We start from the raw sequence: 26,355 nt of genomic DNA on the forward strand, positions 1-26,355 counted from the left end.
ATCGAAGGAAATTGATCCTTAGTTGACATTTTCGTCTCAGATACTCAATGTGGGATCTCCAGGTGCATTTGGAATCGAACCAGACCCCGAGATATTTAAAGGACATGGAATGAGTGATCGGTTTACCCAAAAGTTGAAGCTTCGGTTGTGCTGGGCTATGCTTCCTAGAAAAAACGACCAACTCAGTTTTCTCCGTGGAGAATTCGATACCAAGCTGAATAGCCCAAGTAGACAAATTGTCCAAGGTATCCTGTAAGGGTCCTTGCAGGTCAACCTCTTTTGGCCCTGTGATAGACACTACGCCATTATCTGCAAGTTGTCTCAACGTGCAATTGTCACTAATTCAATTTCTCTAACGTAGAAATTTTACAAAAGGGGGCTTAAACCTGAGCCTTGGGGGAGACCCATGTAGCTAAATCGAAAAGCTATAGAGTTTCCCGGAGAAAGATCATATTTTTTCTGACAGCAAATGGTACAAAAAATTATTCATTAATGGAGACAATCCACAAGCGTGGAGTTTCTCTGAAAGAACTTCAACGGATACTGAATCAAAAGCCCCCTTGATATCCAAGAAAATAGAAGTCATTTGCTCTTTCTTAACAAGAGCTAACTGAATTTCCGAGGAAAGTAAAGTGAGACAGTCGTTCGTACCCTTGCCCCTACGGCTACCCGGTTTTGGCAACACGATCTCAGCAGCTATTATTTTACTCAGATCTGTAAAAGTACTCTCTGGATATTTTTTGATGAAATACCATATGGGCCTCTAACCTATTAAGAGTGGTTCAGTACAATCTCCAATTGAATAAAGCATTCGATATATTTTATAGAATGTAAAAAAAGACAAAAGCGGTGACGGTGGTGTATTGGTAAGCGCGATTGCCTCTCACCCCAAAGTGCCTGAGTTCAATCACAGTTCTGAGGCATAAAATCTCTAATCACGCCTTCCTTCGGAAGGGAAGTAAAGCCGATGGGTCGATAGGTAGCGTCCAAGTGTCTCAGTACGGAAAACAAGATCGACGGAAAATAAATCCCAAAAAAAAAACAGAAATTGCGTGTTGCCAAAAACGGGAAGGCACTAATTTTGAACATGGTAAGCGCCAGGTAATCTGTGATTTTTCACTATGATTGATAGTGATGTGTGAAGGGAAATTCCGTTTTTACCTTAATTTACCCCATGATACGAGAAGAGGTCCTTGGCATGGACATTTTCTCACCCTTAGACATTTTTGTCTGACTTTTTTCGATCTCAACGCAAGAGACCAAAATTCACCCTGTTCTTCTGCATCGTACATATAAAACACTTGTCTTTAATCCCATTATATTGTTTCTCCCTCTAGCATATTTTGAGATAATGAGCAGTTCCACACAGATTCGCAAATCGTTTCGTATCGACCTTTCTACGATTATGATGAAACTTCGCACAGTTGTTTGTAATTGCCCAACATACCATTTTACATATATGGTTCCCTAGTTTTGCACACGACTGACACTTGAAAAGGGCTTATGCAAAAATGATACGCATCAATAGAAAAATATATATCTCGTGAACGATTTATTTGATTGAGATGGTGTCTTGGGCGAAGTTGCGGACAAGTATTGAGCCTTCAGAAATAAAAAAATATTCACCCTAATTTTTTTTCACAGAAAAAAAACAAAATTATCAAAAAAAAAATAAACAAAAAAGTTATGAATTATTGAAAAAATAAGTATTTTCCAAAATACTACAGTTATTGAATATCTTCAAAATAGTGTTAATACTAAAACACATTAAATTTACAAAAAAAAAGTCCAAAATGCTTACATTGCCCAAAGTTGTTATTTTCGATGTACTCGTAGGTTAAAATTCACTTATCGCATAATTTGAGCAATTTTCACTCTTTTGAGATGTTGTTCGTGAGTGTCCAATCTTGAAAATATTTTTAACAAAAATCCCAATTTATTTCCTTAAACTTTGCTGTTCACAGTTTTTTAATCATACGCATTGTAAATTTAATGTGTTTTAATATTAACACTATTTTAAAGATATTCGATAACTATCGGTAGTATTTTGGAAAAAAAATATTTTTTTCAATAATTCACAACTTTTTTATTTATGATTCGCCCAGCAAATACACAGTGTCAGTAGGTATTTCTTTACCTTAGCTACAAAACAAACATGAAAAAAAAATATATTAAAAGGATATGCAACTTGAGTAAACATCTCAAAAGGGCAAACATTTCTCAAAATATGCGATAAGTGAATTTTAACCTACGAGTATCTCAAAAATAACAACTTTGGGCAATTTAAGCATTATAGGCTTTTTTGTTGTAAATTTAATGTGTTTTAATATTAACACTATTTTAAAGATATTCGTACAGTACAGATACAGTATTTTGGAAAATACTTATTTTTCAATAATTCATAACTGCCCAGCAAATGCACAGTGTCAGTAGTAATACTTTATCTAAACTACAAAATAAATATAAAAAAATAATTAAAAAAAAATGTGCAATTTGAGTAATTTTAATTTTTTTTTTGATAATTTTGATTTTTTTTGTAAAAAAAAATTTTCTACAGTGCATATTTTTTTCTTGCAAGGCACAATACTTGTCCGCAACTTCGCTCAAGACACCATCTCGATCAAACAAATCGTTCACGAGATATATATTTTTCTATTGATGCGTATCATTTTTGCATATGCCCTTTTCAAGTGTTAGTCGTGTCAAAACTACACGGAAACAAAATCAACTGTCAAAAATACTACATTGATGTTTTAAATTAAACGCTCCCACCAAAAGATTTTTGCAGAAAACAATTCCATTTAGTTAAATTATTTTTGCTGTTAAAATTACTATGCCGTTTAAGCAAGCATAGTAGTTTTGTCAGAATCATAGTTAATTTGTCTACATTCGTTTTCAACCATACTGAAGTAATAGTAGATTTAACAGTAATAAGCGTGGTTATATTGAAAATAAGTGTTTTCTGCAAAATAGTATTCCTTGTTTCACTGTAGGGAACCATATATATAAAATGGCATGTTGGGCAATAACAATAGCAAACAACTGTGCAAAAGTTCATCATAATCGTAGAAGGTCGATCAAAAATTAAAAAAAAAATTGTCATTTGAATTGGAACTCCTGTAATACGTTTAACCAAACGCTAATTTGCGGCCGGATTTCTCCGACGGGAAATCGTTAGAACAGCGCTTTCACCTTTAGAATTCTGTTAGTTAATTCCATCTCAATTGCAAAAGCACTTTACTAAAACTTCACTGAGAAGCTTATTTTCCGAGTTAACCAGGTTTACAACGAAAATCTAGAATACTAGCTAAAACCACTCTATGCTAGCAAGGTAATGCTTGTCTACGTATCTTTGAATTATCATTCAAGCATAAAAGTGCTACTGCAAGCAATCAAGATAAAAATTCATCCAAGCAAGAACATTCTCATTTACATACTTTTTTTGCCGAGATTTGCACAGCTGAGCTCGGTAGAAAAAACTAAGTGTGTAGGTATTTCTCTGAGCATATCATGCTGTCAGTAACACAATGAGGAGCAAGAACTACAAGTAGGGGAAACGCTCCTATAGTTGCGGTACGTTAGAAGCGTTAGGTTCCTATAGTTGTGCATTGAGACTCATTACACAACTATGCGAACCTAATGCGTGCCGCAACTTGAGGTACGTTTACCCTATTTAGAAAAAAAAATCATGCTTTTCTTTTAACTTTTCACCATTCTTGCATTTACTCAAAGGCGCTCCAATGCGCTCAAAGGATTAATTTTTTAGACACAGATGCATCAATCTACTTTAAGGGTAAATTTGCTCAGACGCCATTAGGTGTAACATCTATTAAGAGACTCACATACCCATTAGGAGGCTAAATTTTGCAAAACTAACGACGTCTAGCGTCTGCGGAAATGGAAATTTTATCATCCCTCAGGATCTCAGTTAAACTCAGGAATGTGCCAACAACCAGTGAGAGCTGAGTTTATATTATGCCGAAAATCATAGAAATACCCTTTTATTTGAGTAATTTTTGCTCAACTTGCAAAAAATCAACATCGAGTAATCACGCAACTCAATTTGGAATGATCAATCACGTTACACCGAGTAATTTAGATGTTTGAAACTAGCGAAGTCAGTCATACATTTTGAAAAGTTTCTGTGTTTAAGAAATATTTTCATGAATTTGAATGTAGTTCTCTGAAATTCCCTGATTTTCCAGGTCCAAAAATTAGTTCCCTGATATTCCTTGATTTTCCAAGTTTTTTCAGGTAGTCGATACCCTGTAAGACTTTGCAAATTTATGTCAAATATGAGTCAGGCTCTAGGGCTAAAAACTAGACCACTAGTGTCATAACTAGCATAGTGAGTTATATTTAGAACATTTGTTATCGCAGCATTCGTGGTTTTAACTGACTTTTCATGAGAATTGTTTAACCGAAAATGTCATTTTGTTACCACGTTTATGTTTTTTTTTCAACACCATTTCACAAATACTTAATTAGGGAATTTACGTATTCTCGGCAACCTAAGCAGCGACCTTCTTTCTATAGCCTTTTTCTCTAAGGAAGGCACACATATGCAGTATTGGTTTGTTTACAATCTTTTGCTGCCAGCTGCACTAACAATTTCAGTCGAAAAAATTGTAAAAAACTGTTTTGAAACGCTTTTACAAAGCTCCAATCTTCTCTAGTGAGAGCGAGTATTGTCGGTAACCAGTTTTTCTTCGGCAACCGTTCTATTTGAACTGCGTGTAAATCTGCTGTTCTATTATCGGCAACTCGAAATCAGCTACAATTTGTAGTGCGTGTGTTTCATGTCAAGAAAACCCTGCTAGATTGCTTTTTCTCAGTGGTAAAAATATAGTCAAATTGAAGCTGAAAGCATAAAGAATCGTTTGCATGCATTCAGCGAAGTGTTTTCGTAAGAAAATCCAGTGAAAATAGTGTTTCAATTTGTGTTGCCGAAAATAGTTTGTCATGCCGAAGCCGTCATTTCCCCTATATCACTAGTTTACAGATAAAAGTAAAAAAAAAGAACTTCAATGTGGATCACAGGTCAAACCTTATGTAAAATTGAGCGCTGAATCCAAAAATCTCAGTAGGATAGTTTTCTAGATACACCTAAAAAATTAAATTTCAGTCAAAAAAGTTTGTTTACTAAAATACAAATATCTCCGGCTGTAATGAAGCTATATCAAATACTTTAACGCCAAATTAAAGGTAAGAAAATTTACGTTCGATTAAAAAGTTAATATTTTTAGTTAGATTAGTGGTATTGTTGTAAATTATAAATTTGTTTTTATTTGCATATTTTCAAGAAAAAAAATTGGATTTCAAATAATTTTAAAAGATTTTTATATTTTGGTAAACAAACTTTTTTTGAGTGAAATAACATTTTTTAGCTGTATCTAGAAATCTGTCCTACTGTGATTTTTTCCGACTACATTTTTGGATTCAGCACACGATTTTACATAAGGATCATAGGTCAAAGATTTTCAAGCTCCCTGTTCCGTATATATTGCTGAGCTGGCGGCTATATACTATACGCTAGAAACGATCACCTCACTTCCACCAGATCACTATTTTATTTTTACGGATAGTCTCAGTTCTATCGAGGTTATCGCTCCATGAGGCCGGTAAAGCACTCCTCGTATTTTCTCATGAAAATACGAGAGCTTCTAAGTGCTTTATCTTTATGATCTTTTGTCATCACCTTTGCATAGGTCCCATCTCATTGCTCGATTCCGGGTAATGAGATGGCTGACTCAATTGCTAAGGTGGGCGCTATGGAAGGCGATATTTACAATCGACAGCTGGCAGAATAAATGGAGCGAAGGAAGTTTGGGACGATGGCTATATTCGATCATCCCTAAGGTGTCGAAGAGTCCTTGGTTCAAGGGGTTGGATGTGGGTCGAGACTTCATTCGAATGATGTCTCGCCTCATGTCCAATCACTACTCGTTAAACGCTCACTTGTTCCGTGTTGGGCTGAGGGACAGCAATCTCTGTGAATGTGTACAAGGTTACCAGGACGTAGATCACATTATCTTATTCTTATATTATCTTGTGCTGAGCATCGCGGAGTCAGATCTAAACTGTACGATTCCCTTCGCGATCGAGGTAGACAACCTAATGTTCCAGTTCGGGATATTTTGGGTAGACGCGATCTGGAGTTTATGAAACTTATATATGCTTTCTTTAAGAATATTAACCTTAGATTGTAAGTTTGACTAACCTTGGGTTTAGTTTTTGTTTTGTTCGTGTGGGGTTTTTTTTAATGTTTGTTTCTGTAATAATGGTATAATTACACTGTGGATACCAAATTGAATAGGAATAAGTTCATGTTTTAGGAATAATGAAATATTTGTACCGTATATCATAACTCAAACCTCCTCCTCCCTCTCACCATCCATAAAACTGTAAATCTCTACTAACCTCGAGACGACCGCGAGTAATCGGTTCAGCTCCTTTAACTCTAGATTTAAGACATCAATTATGTATAACGCAAAAGATAACTTGGCTCTGTAAAGTTTATTTGATTGAGCCTGTACAAATAAATTAATTAAAAAAAAAATAGGTCAAAGATTGAAGTTCGTTTCGAAGATGCTCCTTCTATTCTGCTTGAGCCTTGGGCATACAACCAATATCAATTTTCTTCTTTGTGTCAAAGCCATCTTTTCACTGGTTGTCTTGATGAAACCATACCAAGAAAGCATTTTAATAAGCTCTATGAAACTTTCTTCTCATTGTATGCATCGCCGCTAGCTTTCCAACTTGGAACATGTAACTTCCAACAAGTAAAGATTGGCTCATATGCACCTGACATGCAAATCACAGCTCGACAGGTAATCGGAAAGTTGCTCGTTCCGCTCAAGCTACATGCTGAACTATTTCGATATATTGCTCAAATTCTTCAGTAAATGGAAGTAAGTTTACCGGAAGCTCTACGCCCGAAAATTGCTTTGAAAATATTTACAATCAAATGCCAGACAACACATTCAATCTGTCCGAAAAGATAACCCCTCGCACTGACAAGGGATGACAGATGCGGTGACACTCGACCGGCATATATTACAAGTTGAAACAACTTCAATAAATCTACACTTTGAATCAAATTAGGAGAGGCCTCCAGGCAAGTGGACGAATGAATGAATGAATGAGTCGGTGGTAAATGAAAAATCCCCCCGTTATCATCCTCTTCGTCGGCACAAACTCCGATGATACAGCCACTATTATTAAGTTAGTCCCACATCTTTAACGTCAAACCCGCACCCGCCGCCCCTCCTCCACAGGGAAAACTGTATTCAACCTTAAGAAGCAGATAGAGTCAGTCACTGTGTCACTGATGTATGATTAACAGGTAGGAACAAAAAGGTGTTGAATGTGCGGCGAGGGGGCCATTAAAACGAAAAGTGAAAATCACTGCTGCTCTAAATAGACGCTTTCCCCTGAGAAAAGCGACAATGCCGCCGCCGAAGGAAGGAGCTTGGAAACTTGGGTCTTTTATTCAACTCACAGCATAGAGCTAGAGTGCCTACCTACATCCCGATTCTCGAGAATGGACGAAAGGGAAATGAGGCATGCGGCGGACATTTCATTCAACACGATGTCATGGAGGAGTTTTGTAGTTTATAGGAGAGGATAGTCCTTTTGTAGGACGAATACAGGAGCTAGACTAACGTGTCAACAAGCTGGTTATTAAATACCTATGTACGAACTATTTCAACTGCCAGTGGGTGAGTTTGGCGAGTGAGCGGGGAGCGGGGGAGCCCGATGATAGCGAGGACTGGTTTTTGTGTAGCACTGCGACTTACCACGTTGGATGTTTACATGCTAAACACTCGCATCCCTGTCTTCGAGCAAAGTTGACAAATGAAAGCAATGTGTACAGTGTCTCGTTTTACTAATTGGTTCCAGTATCAAGTGAGTTTTTGATGTTGATTGTGGTTAAGTCGTATGGCAATTAACATGGTGCATGGAGGATAGCGAAAGTTTTATTTAGAATTGTTTAAGTTTAATGAAATGTTGTATGGTCAGGAATCTGAATACAGTAATGGCACGAATGACTGAATACAGAAATAGCCCAAGCACGAGCAAAGCTCCAAGTTTCACAAAACGACAAAACCAACTTTATAATGCAACATCCATAAACAATATCCAGACCGAAAGCAATTTCAACAAAGCCAGCATTTATCCGCTGCGCCGCATCGAAAACTTTTTGTACTCTCATTCAAAAGAAACTGTATCATCGGAACAAACTTTTCCATTCATACCGGCTGACTGACTGCTGTGTCCCATCATTCGGAGCAGATCCTAATACCAGCACCAGCTGGTGTTGTTCCGATCTCGCCTACGTTGACGGAAAACACGAGAACACGCTCTGAAAGCTTATTGTCGTCATGTTGCTGAACGTAAACTTTTTTTTTTATTTTATCGCAAGAAAGCGAGAACAAAATCCCCCTTAAAAGGCGATTACTGTAATATGCTTTCCTAGTTGATTGGTTTTGAGCACTTGATAATTTTGCGCTTTGCGGTTTTTTTTGTATCGATGAGATATAAAAGAAAAGTTTTCCTATCATGGACAAATAGAAAAAATCACGAAGAAACTCGCCAATCAAAGCGAACAAACGAACAGGCAGAATTATTATTTTTTATCAGGTCAAATGCAACGAAGCAACAATCGAGTTCTAAAGTTTCCATTGACAACCAGCCTTAATTAGCAAACCATTAACTCGACTGTTCGGTCAGTCAAGGGTGGTTGAAGTTGTTTTTTTATGTTACAGCTGTTGCAAAAAAAAAAAAAAAATAAACTTACCTGAAAATGTTCAATGGCGATCGAATTCACGCTGAATGATGACGATGATGGTGGTGCTCATTTGGAGAGGTTTGTTAACAAGAGACGTAATGGCCTGTGAAACGAAAGGTAGGAGAAGAGAAGCAATTGTTTGGCATTATTTTTGTTGTATTTGTTCAACTCGATGTAATCAACAGAACGGAATATGCAACGGTATAATGCGTGGTTCTCCGACTATTTCAGGGCTGTCGAGTCGGAATCGGACGCACTTTTGAGCATAATGAGTTGGAGGCGAAGGAAAAGTACCGACTCCGACTGTTTTGAAATCATTATTTGAAACTACTCTGGTCCACGTGCAACTACTTTGGCTTCTCCTTTCATTTCATATTGGCATGATAAAGAGATAAACTAGCCGACTAAAAATCTCTATAAAAAATGGCATGATGTTAAACAATAAGTAGCCACTATGTGGTAAAACTAAAAGGAATTATTAACAGTTTCCAAAAGCATGTGCTCAATGCCGAGGTGTGTGTGTGTGTGTACAATCTAACCCCCACTGTCCGGCAGTGTTACTATGGAAGAAAACTGCTTTTTATTACCCTTAAATTAAAGCAGGTTTAGTCCGGGAGTTAGAAGGTGTTAGCTCTATTGCAGCTCCAGTGACCCATTTCAGAATGCCTGGTAATTCACGACCACTCCGAGGTCACTTTTGCTTACAATAAGCCCCGCATGTTCACTCTACCTTTATCAAATGGATAATGGTATCATAAACACACTTCCAGATTCAAAAATATTATTTCCAAATCTGGCACGTATATAGTTTTGAAATTTGTTCAACTGTATTAAATCGATTTGAATGGACATTTCTTATCAATTTTGTTTCGCATACCTCTTGATTCATCTGCTGGCAGCACTTACTGGCCCTTACCGGCGACCAACCCTTACTCAAATGCTTCAACTTCCCGGATGGCGTCCCGCTTGATTCACTGCATCTTGATGACCTTCTGTTTGCCTATCAGCCTTTTCCACTTTTCGTCCTTCAGATACAAATCCGGAATAAGATCTTTTTTTTCAAACCATCAATTTTAGAGTTTTTTTAATCGTTCAAATTGAAAAAAACCATAAAAACACAGAGACTTTCCTACCAACGGACACACAAATTTGCGCGAAATTTTCCTGGACGTCCACGAAGAACTTGGAATCCCACGCATTGACGCCCTGGCAGACCTGGAACCTTACCGTGTGAACGCTCACAACGACTGCAGCACCAAGCATGTGCTCAATGCCGAGGTACAAGTAAAATAATAATTATATTTCTAATTAATACAGTGTATTAGGCACATATAAATTCAATTATTGCAGCAAGTGAGACGAAATTATAATCATACTGCCGTACTCTAACGGAACTATCCAGCTACCCTCTTCTAAAAGATCATTCTCTAGCTAATAAATCATCACACTAAAAGCTTCATGTTAGCATTTCCAACCAACTCTGAAAATCGTTAACTTCGCGTATGAAGTAACATAAAAACACTTTGAATGTAACAACTCAAGGCGGTAGTAGCCGTCAACAATGCTGATGATGGTACAGCACGCAACAATCACCCGTTGGTCATGACGAGAGGAGCAACACAATAGTTGGGTAAAGAAGAACTGCATTATAACACACCATCGACTGGAAATGCTCTCGCAACGTGGGGCTTTAGGTAGTGATGAAAACGTCGCTAGAACTATTCCACAGCCGCAGTCAGTTTATGAGCAACAAGAGGGACGCACATTTTTGCCTGTGGACTTGGAGACATACTTCAAGTCCCCGCGTACATCGTACGGGTTAGGCAAAAATGTGCGTCTATCTTGAAAACTGTCGCATTAATGGCCCTTCGCTCATTTTCAACTTCTATTCAATTTTCATACTGCCGTACTCTAACGGAACTATCCACCTACCCTCTTCTAAAAGATCATTCTCTAGCTAATAAATCATCACACTAAAAGCTTCATGTTAGCATTTCCAACCAACTCTGATATTGAAGAAATTTGTTAAATGTTAATGGTTTTTTTTCCAGTCCAGGGGCGGTTTGAATAATTAAAACTTTACTACAAAACAATGTTTATGTCATAACATAAACAACCATATATCTTATAGTCAGTTACTCCTGCCGGTGAAAAACAGAAGAAAACTTTCGACGAAGCGCATCACGGGAGAGATGAAAGTCGAAAACAGATGCAACTCTGTTGAATGTTCTCTGCAGTCCGCAAATCGCACCGAATGCCCCATAAATTGTGCGACGTAGAGGCAGTCTTAGCATAAGGTTATTACGAAGCGGTCGGGGTTGAATATTCAGGTCAATTTGCCTCAGGGTAGCCTCGCAATCTGTCCTTCCTTGCAGAATATTGGCCACGGTTTGGGCTCTGCTTGTGTCACTTCTAGTCCGGAGAAGTTCTAGGTCGATAAGTTGACAACGGCTCTCGTAACTGGGTAATCGAAACGGGTCATTCCAAGGCAATCTACGCAACGCAAAACGAAGAAAGCGACGTTGAACAGATTCAATTCTCCCGGCACCGTTGTTGTAGTTTGGGTTTCAAACCGCTGAACAATACTCAAGCAGCGATCGAACAAGCGAACAATAGAGAGATTTTAGACAGTAGATATCAGTGAAGTTTTTAGCTATCCTAAAAATGAACCCTAAAGTTCTTGACGCCTTATCAACAACATATGCAATGTGTTGCTTGAATGAAAGCTGCGAATCCAAGATCACACGCAAGTCTTTCACCTGATTCACGCGTTCGATTGTCGAGCCAAGCTGGTCATAGCTAAATATTATCGGTTGTTGTTTTCGTGAGAACGTAATAGCGGAGAATTTTGAACCCAGCCAAATTCTACCATTCTGTTTAACCTGCACCAACTAGCGAATACATTCAGCTGACGTTGAAGAAAGTGGCAATCAGCAATGGAGCAGATTCGTAGGAAGATTTTGAGGCCATCTGCATATGATAACCGAGGAGCTTCGATGACCAGATGCACGTCGTTGAAGTTCAGTATAAAAATTACCGGTCCCATGTAGCTTCCCTGAGGTATACCTGATGTGGCGAAGAAGCTAGCTGATCTGCAATCTCCTATGGCAACCTTTAGTGGCCAACCGGTAAGATATGATCGAAACCAACTCAGAAGATTACCGCATACACCGAGCCTGCCGACTTTAGCAATCGCAATAGCATGGTTCAACTTGTCGAATGCTGCGGATAGGTCTGAATAAATAAAGTTCGTTTGAACCCGATCCGACATGTTTTCGGTTATAGACGATGTGAGACACAGTAGATTGGTGGTTGTAGAGTGGCCGACAGTAAACCCATGTTGATCTGCACTCAAACACAGCTAGCAATAGGACAGCAACGGTTTCATAATGACTAGCTCGAATAGCTTCGAAACGGCACTTAACGATGTAATTCCTCGAAAGTTATCCACAGCTCGGTTCCTTCCTTTTTTTGTGGACGGGAAACATGTGCACAAATTTCCAGCAAAATGGAAATATGCCACTGGAGAGAGACATTCGGAACAGGCGAAGAAGCGGAATTAACAAGCTAGCAATATGTCTCTTTAAAAATACAGATGGAACTCCATCAGGTCCAGGATTGAAGGATGACTTGAGCAGGGTCGCGGCTTTAGAAATCATCTCAGTATTAACATCATTTGCACCCAGTGTTTGATCATTTACTGGAACGTTCCTGGCAGCCAGATTAATATGGTCGTCTGTTAGTATCTCATTAGTGAATACACTGGCAAACTTTTCGAAAAAAAGGTGGCATATATCCTGAACGGTGGTAGCAACTTCTCCGTTGAATTCCATAGACGATGGGAGGCCGGATTCCCTGCGTTGCTCGTTCACGTAGTTCCAAAAGGATTTCGGGTGCAGCTTAAGTTGAAACTTGAAAAGCATTCACAACTGACTCGCTGGTACATGTGATTCAGCCCCACATAATGTAGTTTCAGAGGAAGCGTGCGATACTTCGTAAATCTTCTCAATGCAGCTCTCTTGATTGACTTCAACCTACGTAGCTCTCTCGTCTGCCACACTGAAACAAATCGACATGTACCGTTTATTGGATCCATCTTATAACATAGCAATGTCAGCAGATTTATTCATTCTATGTGATGATTGATAGATTCCATTGGATTATCACTTAAAAACTATGACTGCGATATGGAATGATTTCTATCGTAATTTCACATACTTAGTACTTGATAATACTTTGCTTCGAACGTGGTTAGCGAAGGTAAGAAGTATATGAATATTGTCTGATATATTTCATGGTGAAAAACTGTTGATATGTCATGGGTGGGAACAGACATCTAGAAACTAATGGAAAATCATATAAGTTTGCACTATGAGAAAATTCAGTAAAATATACCTGTTTTCATGATGAATATTGCTCACTAAAATATATATCTTATAAGATAATCATGTATCTTTTATTGGAGTTGCTTTTACTGATTTTTGACGTTTGTTGATATGTCGCGTGTAAATAGACATGTAGAAACTATTGGACTGTCATTTAACTTTGCAGTATAGGAAAACATGTATATCTCATTGTAATAGCTTGCTTTGATTTTTGACGTTTAAACACAAACGAAGTGACAGACGGAGCGGCTCGAAAACTTTGGTGACTAACCTGCTATTGCAATTTTTCAGTGTACCACATGGCAACACCACTACTACTGGATTGTACAACATGGCAACACTACTATTGGATTGAACTAGCATTTTCACCAAATGTACTAGAATATTTTGGTTCTATCTCTTTCACTCTACTCAAAACTGAAATGCATAAAAAAATGACAAAATGATACGCACTCTTTGCACACTGTCAAAGAATCATTGTACACAAAATCAACTTTGTTCAAATCAAAACAAAAAAACTAACCCATCTGGTGGATGATGGCACAAGCTTCCAAGAAAATTCTATTACAGTGAACCACATTATTTAAATGGATTTCTTCGCCAGTAAGTCGTCTGTCACTTCGTTTGTGGTTTAAAGATTGTAAACAGATCTATCCCAATCATCAAATAGTCATATAGAAATGCCTTTTAAGAAATCCAACAGCAAGCATTTGTTTTTGCATGTTTTTTTTTCTGGGATGAATATCGCTCCCAATAAAATACATCTTACATGATTGTTCTTTATAAATTATTGAAACAATTTTCAACGATGTTAACGTACACTCATTAAAATGATTAGCTGAACTAAATACTACCATAGAGGTAACTCTAAGACTAGAAGGTCCCGAAATAACGTGCTCAACTTTTTGGCTCAGCTCTGGTACTCTCTTCGGTCCCAAGCTAATCGATTCACCCCTCGAAACATAGGAAAAACCAATAACCCCTCATTTTATCTGTCAAACTTTCATAGCGAATCAAAACAAACATTGCGTAGTACTAGAATTTCGACTAGAATAGGGTACTTTAATCGTTTGCTTGGGACCAATAGGCTACTAAAGTGGTGAGCCAATTTAAAATCGTTAGTTTCGTATTGATTGTTGATACTACTAACAACAATGATACTGTATTGAATAATCTTTGTTTGTTATTGTTTCATATGATAATTGGTTCCAGAAAAGAATGTATTGAGATTGAAAAAAAAATGATTCTACTGTAATATTTACTTTGCTATGATTCTAATTGTAAGCCTTCTACACGGCTAATTCAGATTCCAGTCCTAAGTAGTATTCGAACTTCATGAGCCAGTTCTATCAAATCATATAATTTAGTCGTTGATTTATTGCACACAGGTGCGTTAAGAAAGAATTGAACAAACCACACCACCGAAACGGAACATAAATTTGTCAGTGCTATTTGTCTTCACTCTAGCAAAACGAGCATAACGTTGCACTGCATTCCATGTCGGGAGAGCTGTTCTTACTTCATGCTATTTGAACGAGCTCAATCTTGAAGTCAGCCGTGGCCCAGTGGAATCGAGCACAGACACCGAAAGCATCACACCTCAACAGATCTTGATCGAATCCCAAATCAGCTACAATAAAAAAAAGGCACAACTGTGAAAGCTCCCACTGCCTGATGTTTATTTTTCGAATTTATTTTTAGAAATCGATTAAATATATGTGTCAAAAGAAGAAGTAAATTTCATGTTATTTTCACATAAACTTTACTTCGATTGATTTATGACACATATATTATATTGTGGTGAAAAGTATAGCTTATGCTTATGGGTTTCAAATCCATTTCAGTTAATTATTATAATTTGATCGATTTTCATTTATCATATGACGATCATATAAAAGTTACCAAATTATCAGCATTGTAAATGTATCAGATATTCATATAGAATTTACCTGACACATTGTCAATCATATCATTTTCAATGGATTATCTTATAGCGCAAATTTATTAGACTTCCACATAACAGGAATATGTCAAATTCGTTCAGTGCAGGGAGGGTGAGACACTTTGTGGTGAGTTCTTTTCGGGACGTGTCTGTCAATAACATATGCCAAGACATGTGAAAAGGTTTGCGCTGCAGCCTCAACGTCATCTGGATCAAGGATGTTCTCCCATACCATGCTAGACAATACATCTATGATGCTACGGTGGTCAGCTTTACGGAAGTCATAAGAAACCGTAGCAGGATAATCGTCGAAATCACGCACGAGTTTGTCCTCTACAGTGTCAATTAGAGAAGGGTGATGTGGAACTAGCTTAGTTAGTGCACAAGCAGCCGAGGAAATTAATGGAGCACTGTCCTGTATGCTCACGAAGGAGAGGTCCAAACTACGATCATTTTCGTTAACTACATGGTTAATTTGAGAAAGTGTCACTGCGCTGTAGTTGTCGAGAAGACTAATAGCTCCTGCGTGAAATGTACACAGCTAAAACAAAGTAGTGTAAATTTCCGTTACTATGATGCACATAAATGGAGCGTCATAAATCATACAAATTTACATTATAAATCGTGTAAATTTATGAGACATGTCATGCAATATTCCATATATTGTATGCAACTTTCCACCTTTGTTTGCAACATTTCTTGCAAGCTGCTAGTTTACGTGAAAAGGAAGTTTACATGCATGAATGTTTGCATGCATGGATGTTTACATCACCAGTAAAATTCAGATTGTTTTAGTGTGTACAGGGTACAGGAATCCGCTATGAGATGGACTCCACGAAACGCCTGGCAGATTGAAGTCACCAAAAATGAATATCTCCTCAACTGGGGTGTCACTTTCGATAACTGTGAAAACTGACCGACAGTGAGTATCGATGAGTTCATTGTCCCGGACTCGATCAGGTGGAATGTACAGAGCGCATAGAAATAGTGTGCGATCACCCAGATTGATGGCTGTCCAAACCTGCTCCACATAGTTCCATGAAAAGTTCTCGATTGCCTTTGCCTTCAACCCGTCACGTACAGCTACAAGGACACCTTCACCAGTAGATTTACGGCTGTTGTTAGGATTCCGATCGCAACGAAAGACCTCGTAATCAGGACCGAGACTGGAAAGCTTTCGATAATCGAGCCACGTTTCGCACAGGAAATTACATCGTAGCAACAATCCGATACAGCTAGGCGGTACTCTTCAACATCAGAATTCATTCCACCGGCGTTTTGGTAGAAGATCACGATGTCCTGCTTACGGCAAGGAATCTAACTGGAACTGGACTGCTCTCCCTGGAAATCACAGATACATCAGGCAATAACTGACCATCATCAAGTCTCATTGGATACTCGCCATAATGAGTGGGTTGAAAGACCCCCTCTTCACATCCGACAGCAGGTCCTGAACGACTATGATGGCCAATTCCTTTGTAAAAAATAACATGATCAATTTACTTAAAAATTGTGATCGATGCTTGCTAAAGCTACGTCCATTTTCGTTGAAATTGGTGAAAATTGTGATCAGTTTCTTTTAAATTCTTTTTTTTTTATCGTTAGAAATAATATCGCTAGAGGTTGTCATCAGTTATATCGGTTTACAGGCGTTAGTTACTTTTGCATGATTTCTTTAAATTCAAACCAAGTTTTTATTAATGGCAAGAAGATTAATATGAAGTGGCTGACAAAGGTATTATATCCTAGACAAATGGTAAGTTACAAATTCGCTGTTGTCGTCGTCGTTGGCGCCGTCGTATTCGCCGTCGTAGTCGCCGTAGGCAGTACCGCTAGTATATTTAAAAATAACCATCAGCCGCTGAAACTATATGAATTATCGCATATCTCTGTTGTTCATTACATTCCAAGTGAAAACTTAATCATATTTAGTCGTGGTTTTGAGATGCTCGATAACCCTGGAAGGATCGGTTTTGCTTAATGAGCAGAATATCATGGGTTTATACCCAAGTAACAATCTAAATGCTTGGAAGATTTATTCTTATTTTATCATTGTTTTATCATAGCATCCCTTCCAGCCTGTGGTTGTATTACGGTTTTGTGTGCTTGTCATAAAATCAGGCCGTCAAGTCATTTATAAAACTGTTTTATGACTACTAAATTAAAACTCAGACTTCATAGTTTTAACGGTAGCTGTAAGGTGGTTCTGCATCACTACTTATAACTGAAGAATAAAACCAAAACAAAACATACAATTATGTTTTATGGTACACTTTTTATGACCGACATAAAACTTGAAGCAGTCTTAGACCTTCATTAAAGCTTCATTACAACTATCATCTTTATCAGAGGCCTAAGATTCACAGATAAGAAATATACTGCTACAACAAAAAATACTCTGAAATTTTTTGTCATTATAAAAAACAAATCTATTCAGATATATGAAATGAAAACCCCTTCAGTGCTTCTGAACACGATGAAGATGAGACGATCGACAATATGAAACTCCTGGAGGAACTACAGTTATACGATCCCTACATAAGGCCCAGTGCGGTGAAGGAGCTCTTAAAAATATTGAACAAGCGGCTTTCCGATACACTTCCGAAAGATCCACGAACCCTTCTTAAAGCAACGCCGACAGTTTCACTAAATCCGTTTGGAGATGGCCAGTATTGGCATCACGGCTTTAAACCTTGTATTGAAAAAGCTTTTAGTGGATCTAATAAGCATTTCTAACATCTTGATTACAAGCGAAAATAGGAGGATCGCTTGGAATGTTGACTTTTTGACAGGTGGTCATGGTTTTTGTTTTGTTTTAATTCGCTGTACCGAATAAAACCAGCAAGCTAGTTATATAGCTTAAATATAACTTAACGCTCTCAATTTGGACTACGAAATGCTAAAATACAACCATTAGGTTTATGTTATGCTATAGAATTCCAATCTAGGAGAATATGTTATATTGAGGTATTTTTAAGGAGTAGCAAGTTATAACGAAAAAAAATGTCGCCGAACGAACAAATTTCACACAGTATGAATAATTACGCTTTAATTGATAGGCAATAAAACACTTTCATACATCTATGTATAATTAAATAATATGTAACTGGTTATTGCTCAACAGTAGTAACAGTTTTGTACTAAATAGATAATCTTTGAATGACTCTTTAATGCATGGTGCTAATGCAGACAAATTAATAATATCCCTATATTTTAGTATTCATATGGCGCACTAAATTTATGCTCCTATTTGGTATAATAATCACCATAAATATTGCACGGCATGCTGTGAAGCATATACAGATTGGTTTAAAATTATAATAAAGTCGTCTTATTTTCAATATACAATAATATCAGCTATTATTATCAACTGACAAGGATCATGATTTCACATCAAACATCGAAAGAATAAAACCACAATAAAATATTTCTCAATATTAACTATCATCCAAAAACCCCAACTTAAAACCTTCAAAGTTGTCAAAATGTTTTGCGTATCATGTTTTATCAACTTCTTCAGGAGCGATTTATGCGGTTGTAATATAGTTTTATGGTAGTCATTAGAAGGCTGTTAAAACTTTCTGACATGGAGGAGGTTTTATGTTTTCATTTTTAACAATCACGTCTAGAGTGTGATAAAACTGACATAAATCCTATGCTCCTAAAGTAGTTCGCATATCAAGTTTTAATGACTGCATTAAAACTGGGCCAATTGGCCATGACATGGCTGTATTGCGGTTCTCAGGAGATTGTTAAAGCAATGTGGTCGTCAGTGAAGGTTTTATAATTTGGTTATATCAACTGCTATAAAACTTAAATAAAACAAAAATTGTTGCTTGGGTAAACCACCATCGTTGGGTGCCGAGAGCATAAAGCGCAGTTAATAACCAAAAGTTGAATAGTTTAAACCATGAATTTCGGAAAGGGTGTATGCGTGATCCAGTTTATAAGACATTGTTGGCTGCTTTCAGAGACGTCGCTTCATTTTAATAACTTTTTGTTGAGTCGGTCGTAGATTGTGGTAATGTAAGGGGCAAGGTGGCTATAGGTAGAGCAACTGTTTTTACTTAATGAGTAGAAGATCATGGTTTAAAAACCAAGCCTCATTACATTACTAAGTTAACATATCCAGGTCTCTATTGTAGAAAATCGTTAATAACAGAAATTGGAGGAACGATTCAGAAAATTAATAAGTATATTTAGACAAATGTGATGTACGCCTGAATCGGTTCGGAAGACATTGTTAACTACTTTGGATGATTTAATTTTATTGTAATAGCTTCTTGTAACCGATAATGAACGATCGTCGGTCGTAGCTTGTTGTGATGTAAGGCGCACGGTGGCCTTAGAGCGACCGTTTTTTCTTACTGAGCAGAAGATCGTGGGTTAAAACCCAAGCCTCTTTACATTTACTGAGTTGATAGGGTCGCGTAAATTGCTTAATAGGTTTTAAAAGATCGCATCACTTTCCAATGTGAATCCAGATCTAATTTACCCTTCCCACTAACAAAAACGTCCTTCCTGTGACAATCGTGGAGATGCAGAGGTATACTCGGTCTCTAGTAGCAATGGTTGTTGAAATAAAAATTCTTTCCCTCCCCGATGACCGTAACGACGTGGCCGGCGCCGTTATTGGCCTAAAAAATATGGATTCTCTGGATTTTGTACACTCAGAATGAATTGCTAGTCCCAAGCCCCATTCATAAGGTTCTTTGTGCAAATTCTCATGCTCATGGCAAGAAGATTAATATGAAGACTGATTTTTGCAATCTCAAATGATGCAACTAGAAAAAAAGCTGGGTTTAAATATTTGAAAAGCACACTTAAGTGAGTTGCACCTATTGGCATAATTTAAAATAAAAGCATGGTAAAGCCGGACCTACTTGGTATTATTGCTAAAAATATCTCCCCATAGTATTCCAGAGTACGTTAAATAAATCACTGGAATTTTGGATTCGGCATTTCCATCGAACAAATACTTGTATGCATCTCATTGAATATGATTACATTTGAATAAAATAATATCAATTAAGGTTAAAGCATTAGCCTTGGAACAATTTAATTAAAATATCATCTCATGATATTTTTTAATACGTAGGATCAATTGTAGGATATATTTGCAATTTATTCTATCGATTTATTGTCATGAGCATTTCCAGTTGAAATCTGCCAGAAAAAGTGAAAATCTGGCACGACTCTTGCAGATCTGAATGAAACATGAAACACGAGACCATTTGAATTCAAGACTCATTTTTGAAAAGGGCGTATGTGTTTTCACACATGAATTTTTCAATAAATTCTATCTCTAAAACCGTTTATTTTACCAAAATTGTGTCTCAGAATAAGATGTAAATAAGCCCTTTTCATAATTCTGATAACGGGATGAGAATTTTTGTTTGGGCTCATTAAAAACACATGTTTGACAAAAGAAAAAAAAAAACGATTTATTTCAAATGAAGGTACGACACGTTTCTACAAAACAAAACATCAATACACATTTGAATAAGGTTCGTTATCAGCTGTTTGACGTAGCTTTGTCATGATGTGAGAACATGAGCGTTGTACAGTATTTAAATAAACTTTACCAATGCAACTTTTGATTTGGTTTATCACAATTCTTGGCCCTCCAATTGTTTTTGTACACCAACGAACTCATATTTCCAAAAAAAAAATCTTCAATTGGGTGACACTGAGGCAAGTTTGTTCGATTCCGGTTTTTTTTTTTGTAAACACGGGATATTTTGATTTTCCAAGAAAATTAGTGTTTTGCTTAGCATAATGCGATGATGCTTTATCCGGCCAAAACACGTAAATGATGAAAACGAAATAATAGCAACATTTACAACTGGCTGTATCTTTATTCCTACTAGGCAGAAATTAACCAAAACTTGACTAGTTTCTCTTTAAAGTGTATTGTCTACATCCTTTAAATTGCGTTATTGTCTGTTTAGATTCGGCTAGGTTGGAAGTGAGTCAAGTGAACAAATTTTGTACGCTCAAATGGAAAATCCGGAGCTGTCCTATCGTGCTTTAGGAAAAATACTGCATGTCAATAGTTCAACCGTATCAAGAGTTATAAACAGTGTTCACTCAGCTGTTGACAAAAGCAGGCCACTCTCGATGTGTGCCACGCGATCGTCTGTTTTCTAGGCAGCAACTATTGCACAGTGGTCCAGAATGCAGATTTAGATGGAATGATATGTTTTGAGTCTGGAATTGAATCTTTAGACTAAAAGTCTCTTCAACAAAGTTGTTCATTATAGTTAGGCCCTCATTTTTATGACAATGAATTCTAGGGTGGTTCTTATTATCATTAAAATAAAAAAAAAACTTTTTCGTTCGAATAAATTTAGTTATACATCAAGGTTGCAAATACTCATTTCAGATAAAACAATGTTTTTTTTTAATTATCAAATAATTAGATGCTATGATCATTAGACTGATGCAAATTTTGACATTTTCGCTCCACAGTGCTCATACGGTTCCAAATCGGGTCCTGATTAGTCTCCCAAAATTTGAACTCAATTGAAAAGAAACTGACTTGGCACAAACCATTTGAAGTTTACATGGAAATTACTATGGGATATCCAAACTTTTTGTCCATTGTCTTCTTACCTTTTCCATATTGCACTGTTCAAAAATTCAAAAGCTATACTTTTGGGAAAACATTTTCAGCTTCAACTTAGCAGAATATAGTTGTTGAGCCAAACGTTAAATACAATAGTTATTAATTGTTTCAGAGATTGATATTCTTAAGGCATGATCAAGCAGCTGTTTTGTGAGCAACACTGTATCTTGCAGTGTGACATAGTAGCCATGATTTTTGTGCTCTATTCCAAGCGCCAGAAACACCAATGTTGCCTGCTGAACAGTTGATTGAGCATAATCGTAAGACATTAGTGGCTTGAATTATTGATAACTTTTGATGCTTACATTATATTGAAAAGTGGTTAAGAACAAAGTTTTAGCTGAGAAAATTTTCTACGAGTTCAGTTATCATTTTTTAAAGCAGAGCGATATTGTAAATTGTTAGATGGATATGAACAAAACATTTGGTTTTCCTATAGTAATTTCTATATAAACTTCAAATGGTTTGTGCCAAGTCAGTTTCTTATCGAATGAGTTCAAATTTTGAGAGACTAATCAGGACCCGATTTGGAACCGTTTAAGCACTGTGGAGCGAAAATGTCAAAATTTGCATCAGTCTAATGATCATATTTTGAATAGATAAGATACAAGAAGAGGTTGCAAATAATGTGTAAGCAAAATTTACAGGAGTTATGTTTCAAACGTATACCGTATTACCTCTTCTTGTAAGTTACAAGTAAAACATGTCATCATACTATCTTTTGGTTTTATTATTCCGAAAAACGTTATTTTAGCTGAAATGAGTATTTGCAATCTTGGTATACATTATTCGGCAAAGTTAGTAGAGCTTTTTTCAAGCAACTTTGTACACAAAAACTTTTTTGTAGCACTTAATTTGACCGATTTAGAGCTATTTTTTAATTGAGTTAGTGGGCTTTAAAAAGACAGTTGTTTTGCTCTAGTTTTCTTATTTCAAATTTCTCAGCAAAGGTGTCTTGAAAGAACTATTAGATCTTTGAAAGGCGCAAATTTTCGTATACAGGGTGCGTGACGAATTTTTGCAGTAAATTTCAAATAGTAATTTCTCATGCTTGCGGATCATGATTTAGATATATTTGGCAGCACTGAATTGCCCATACTGTTAGGTGTAAGATGTAAACAAACAGTGTTGAGTAAACGTAAAGATGTCGAAACAAAAGAGTAATCGGTCAGCCGCTGTCGCTTTGTTGCGCGCCGGAGTAAGCGTAATAGAAATAATTCGGTGGATAAATGTGTCTGAAAGAACAGTGTATAATATAAAAAGGCCTGGGAAAGTGATAAAACGGAGAACCTGCTCATACTAATAATAAAACACGGAAATGGCTTGCGGAAAATATTTCGGAATTTTGGGAGAAAGAAATTTGGCCCCCAAGCAGTCCCGATATCAATCCGTTGGATTATTTTGTACGGGGCATCGTCGAACGGAATACCAATTGAACCCCTAGCACAACACTTAAGTCCCTAAAAGCTAAAATCAAGGTAGTGATGACATCTATGGATTAAAACATTGTCAAACGTGCATATGGCAGTTTCCGGAAGCGTCTAGCTACAGTCGTCGAAAGGGAAAGCGATTTTTTTGAATAAAATTAGTTACAACTTCCATATTTTGCGAAAGAAAATAAATCACATAACATTCATTGCTAGATTAGCTAACTGGTGTAATTTTTCTCAAATATGTCATTTACTACAAAAATTCGTCACGCACCCTGTATTATTCTTAATAATATGGAAAAGTTGGAGGTTTGTTATTTTTTAAACTCATATAAAATCAATTGGAATGTATTTTATATTTTTACTATGTTTGGGTATATCTTTTTTATTAGAAGAGATACAGACAAAAAAAATTCGCTGTAAAACATTCGTCTTAAAGAGTTTTAAAAGTATCTAGATAATGACTTTCACGAGAAGTTTGAAATAAAAAATTTAGTGCTAACAACTATTTTTTCCAGGAACGCCCTAAGTCAACTCCGAAAAATAACTCTAACATGAGAACGTTAAAAGATAGAAAAAAATATCTCTGGCAAAGTTGCTTGAAATCAACTTAGCTTCAACTTTTTTGAACAGCAGGTGTTTTTATTTTGTAAAACAAAAAAGTTGTTTTCAAAATCCCCTAATTTTAGAACCACCCTGACGCTTGCAAACACCAAAAGAAGGGAATATTTAAGCACAAAAAGTTCTTTGAAGATGAAGACACTCAATGTCTAAATATTGTAACAAATTTGCTAGCACATTTTATGTAAATTTGTCATTAGAGTGGTCCTATGAAAACCATCTTTTGCAAATAACTTTTTTATTTGAAATTTCTCATGACAGTCCTTTTACTAGAAACTTTTTAAACTCTTAGGATGCACGTTTCATAGCAAAAGTTATGGTCTGTATCTCTTCTAATAAAAAAAGATATACCCAGTTTTTATATTAAAAACTATGAATAAATTCAAATTAATTTTATACGAGTTTTAAAAATAACATACCTCTAATTTTTCTCACATTATTGAGAATAACATACGCTCTTTTAAATGCCATAGAAAAACTTTTTGTTTGTTGCCCCAACTAGATATATTAATATTTGAAAAGGGAATATTTTAAGTAGGAAAACATCAGTAACTCTTGATCGGCGAAAGATATTGACAAGCTTTGTGCAACGAAAATTTGCGCCTTCTAAAGATCCTTTGCTGAGAAATTTGAAATAAGAAAACTAGAGCAAAACAATTGTTTTTTTTTTAGGGATACCCTAACTCAATTCGAAAAAAATAGCTCTAAATCGGTCAATTTAAGAGATACAAAAAAGTTTTTTATACAAATTTGCTTGAAATAAGCTCAGTTATAACTTTGCCCAAAAATGTATACCTTAATTTATTCAAACAAAAAAGTTATTTTTTTGATTTTAATGATAATTAGAACTACCCTAGAATTCATTGTCATAAAAATGAGGACCTAACTATAAGGAACAACTTTGTTGAAGAGACTTTTAGTCTAAAGTTTCAATTTCAGGCTCAAAATATATCATTCCATCTAAATCTGCATTATGGACCACTGTGCATTGTGTGGTCCTCCTCATTGTTCTTCATCAGCAGTTCTTTCGGTCGATGCGTCGTCGACTGTGGAAAGCAACCGTTTCGTGATGAGTGTGTGAGTGCGGACCACGTTTTGTGTCCATTGCTGCAATGGACAGAATCCTCGGTTCTGTATAGTTAATTCGTTTGAGCCTTATCAAATAAATTAATAAACAAAAAAAAAAAAGAGTTATAAACAGGTTCACGGTCCGGTTGACATTGGATCACAAGCACGGATCAGAAAGGAACCCGGAAGCAGCATGTAGGAAATGGAGGGAAAGATGAAGGGTAATTTCACCCGAAATCCCAACATTTCAACACGTAATGTTGTATAGAAAATGGCAAAGCACGCAACCAATCAACGTGACCCTATTCACTCAATTATGAATTGGCGCTAACCAAACCTTTACTACTTTGTAGCACAAAGTCTAAACTTTAAAAGGAGTTGTTGATATTGTGCCCCGGTTCGCCACCTTCTCTCCTATATGCAGTCAAAATACTGAAAAATAAAGTTAAAAAGTACTATAACTTTGCAAGAAATGTACATAGCCACACACTGTATTGAGCAAAACCAGGCAGTTATCACATTGTTTACATTTATCTAGAACATTATTATCTTAGCTATTAGTTTATTGGGAAAAAATATTTTTTAAAAGCCAATAATTAAAACCTAGTGACGCCGGTGGTGTAGTGGTAAGCGTGATAACCTCTCACCCCAGCAGGCCTGGGTTCAATCCCAGACGGCACCGCCGGGATGTTCTGAGGCATAACATCTCTGATCACGCCTTCCTTCGGAGGGAAGTAAAGCCGTTGGTCCCGGTTCATGAGTTGATGGGTCGATAGGTAGGGTTCAGGTGTGGGGAGCTGCCTTCCTGGCGTCGGTAGCATTGGTGCTCAGCACGCAAAACAAGATAGACGAAAAACAAATCAAGGAAAAAAAAAATAAAACCTTAATTTAGTACAGGGGTTATCAAAGAAAACGGTCCATGTCTTTAAAACTATTAGACATAGATATTTTGCATCTTAAAAAAATAAATCATATTTTTAGTTGTTTTACAACTTTGCGCAAGCAAGTATCTTTCTATCTCTTTATGGGAAAAAGTTATGTTTTTAATCTTTTATAAAAGTAGGCCATGATATTTTTTTAAAATTGTAGATTTGTGGGCCATGCATATGTGAACAATTCATCTGAAGGCATTTTTTTTTTTTACTAAGTCAATAGTTAATGCACAATTCAATCAAGTGCGTTAATTTGAGCGGTGCCGGTGGTGTAGTGGTAAGCGTGATTGCCTCTCACCCCGAAGGGCCTGGGTTCAATCCCAGTCGGCGCCGCCGAAATTTTCTGGGGCATTAAATCTCTTATCACGCTTTTCTTTCCTTTGGAAGGGAAGTAAAGCCGTTGGTCCATGAGTTGATGGTTCGATAGAAAAAAAATCCAAACGTCATGATTATATGAGTCACACTTAATTGAGCACTTATTGTGAAACATATCCATTTCATGCTGTGAACCATGCCTCAACACTATTGGTTCGAATTGTGACACACTTGGAGTCTACG

The 26,355-nt window shown here is 36.7% G+C and overlaps 1 protein-coding gene across 1 annotated transcript in view; it reads right to left on the reverse strand.

Moving 5' to 3' along the window:
• Window positions 1-8,881, reverse strand: part of LOC135700327 (EGFR adapter protein-like) — a 60,632-nt gene extending 51,751 nt beyond the window's left edge. The window contains exon 1 of the mRNA XM_065220818.1: window positions 8,801-8,881. The gene's annotated coding sequence lies outside the window, so the exon portion shown is untranslated. The remainder of the gene's footprint in view (window positions 1-8,800) is intronic.
• Between the last annotated feature and the right edge of the window lie 17,474 nt (window positions 8,882-26,355).

This window comes from Ochlerotatus camptorhynchus, unplaced genomic scaffold, assembly GCF_037179485.1.
Source record: "Ochlerotatus camptorhynchus isolate MF236.1 unplaced genomic scaffold, CSIRO-AGI_Acam_v1.1 ptg000132l, whole genome shotgun sequence".
In the NCBI taxonomy this organism is placed as follows: domain Eukaryota; kingdom Metazoa; phylum Arthropoda; class Insecta; order Diptera; family Culicidae; genus Ochlerotatus; species Ochlerotatus camptorhynchus.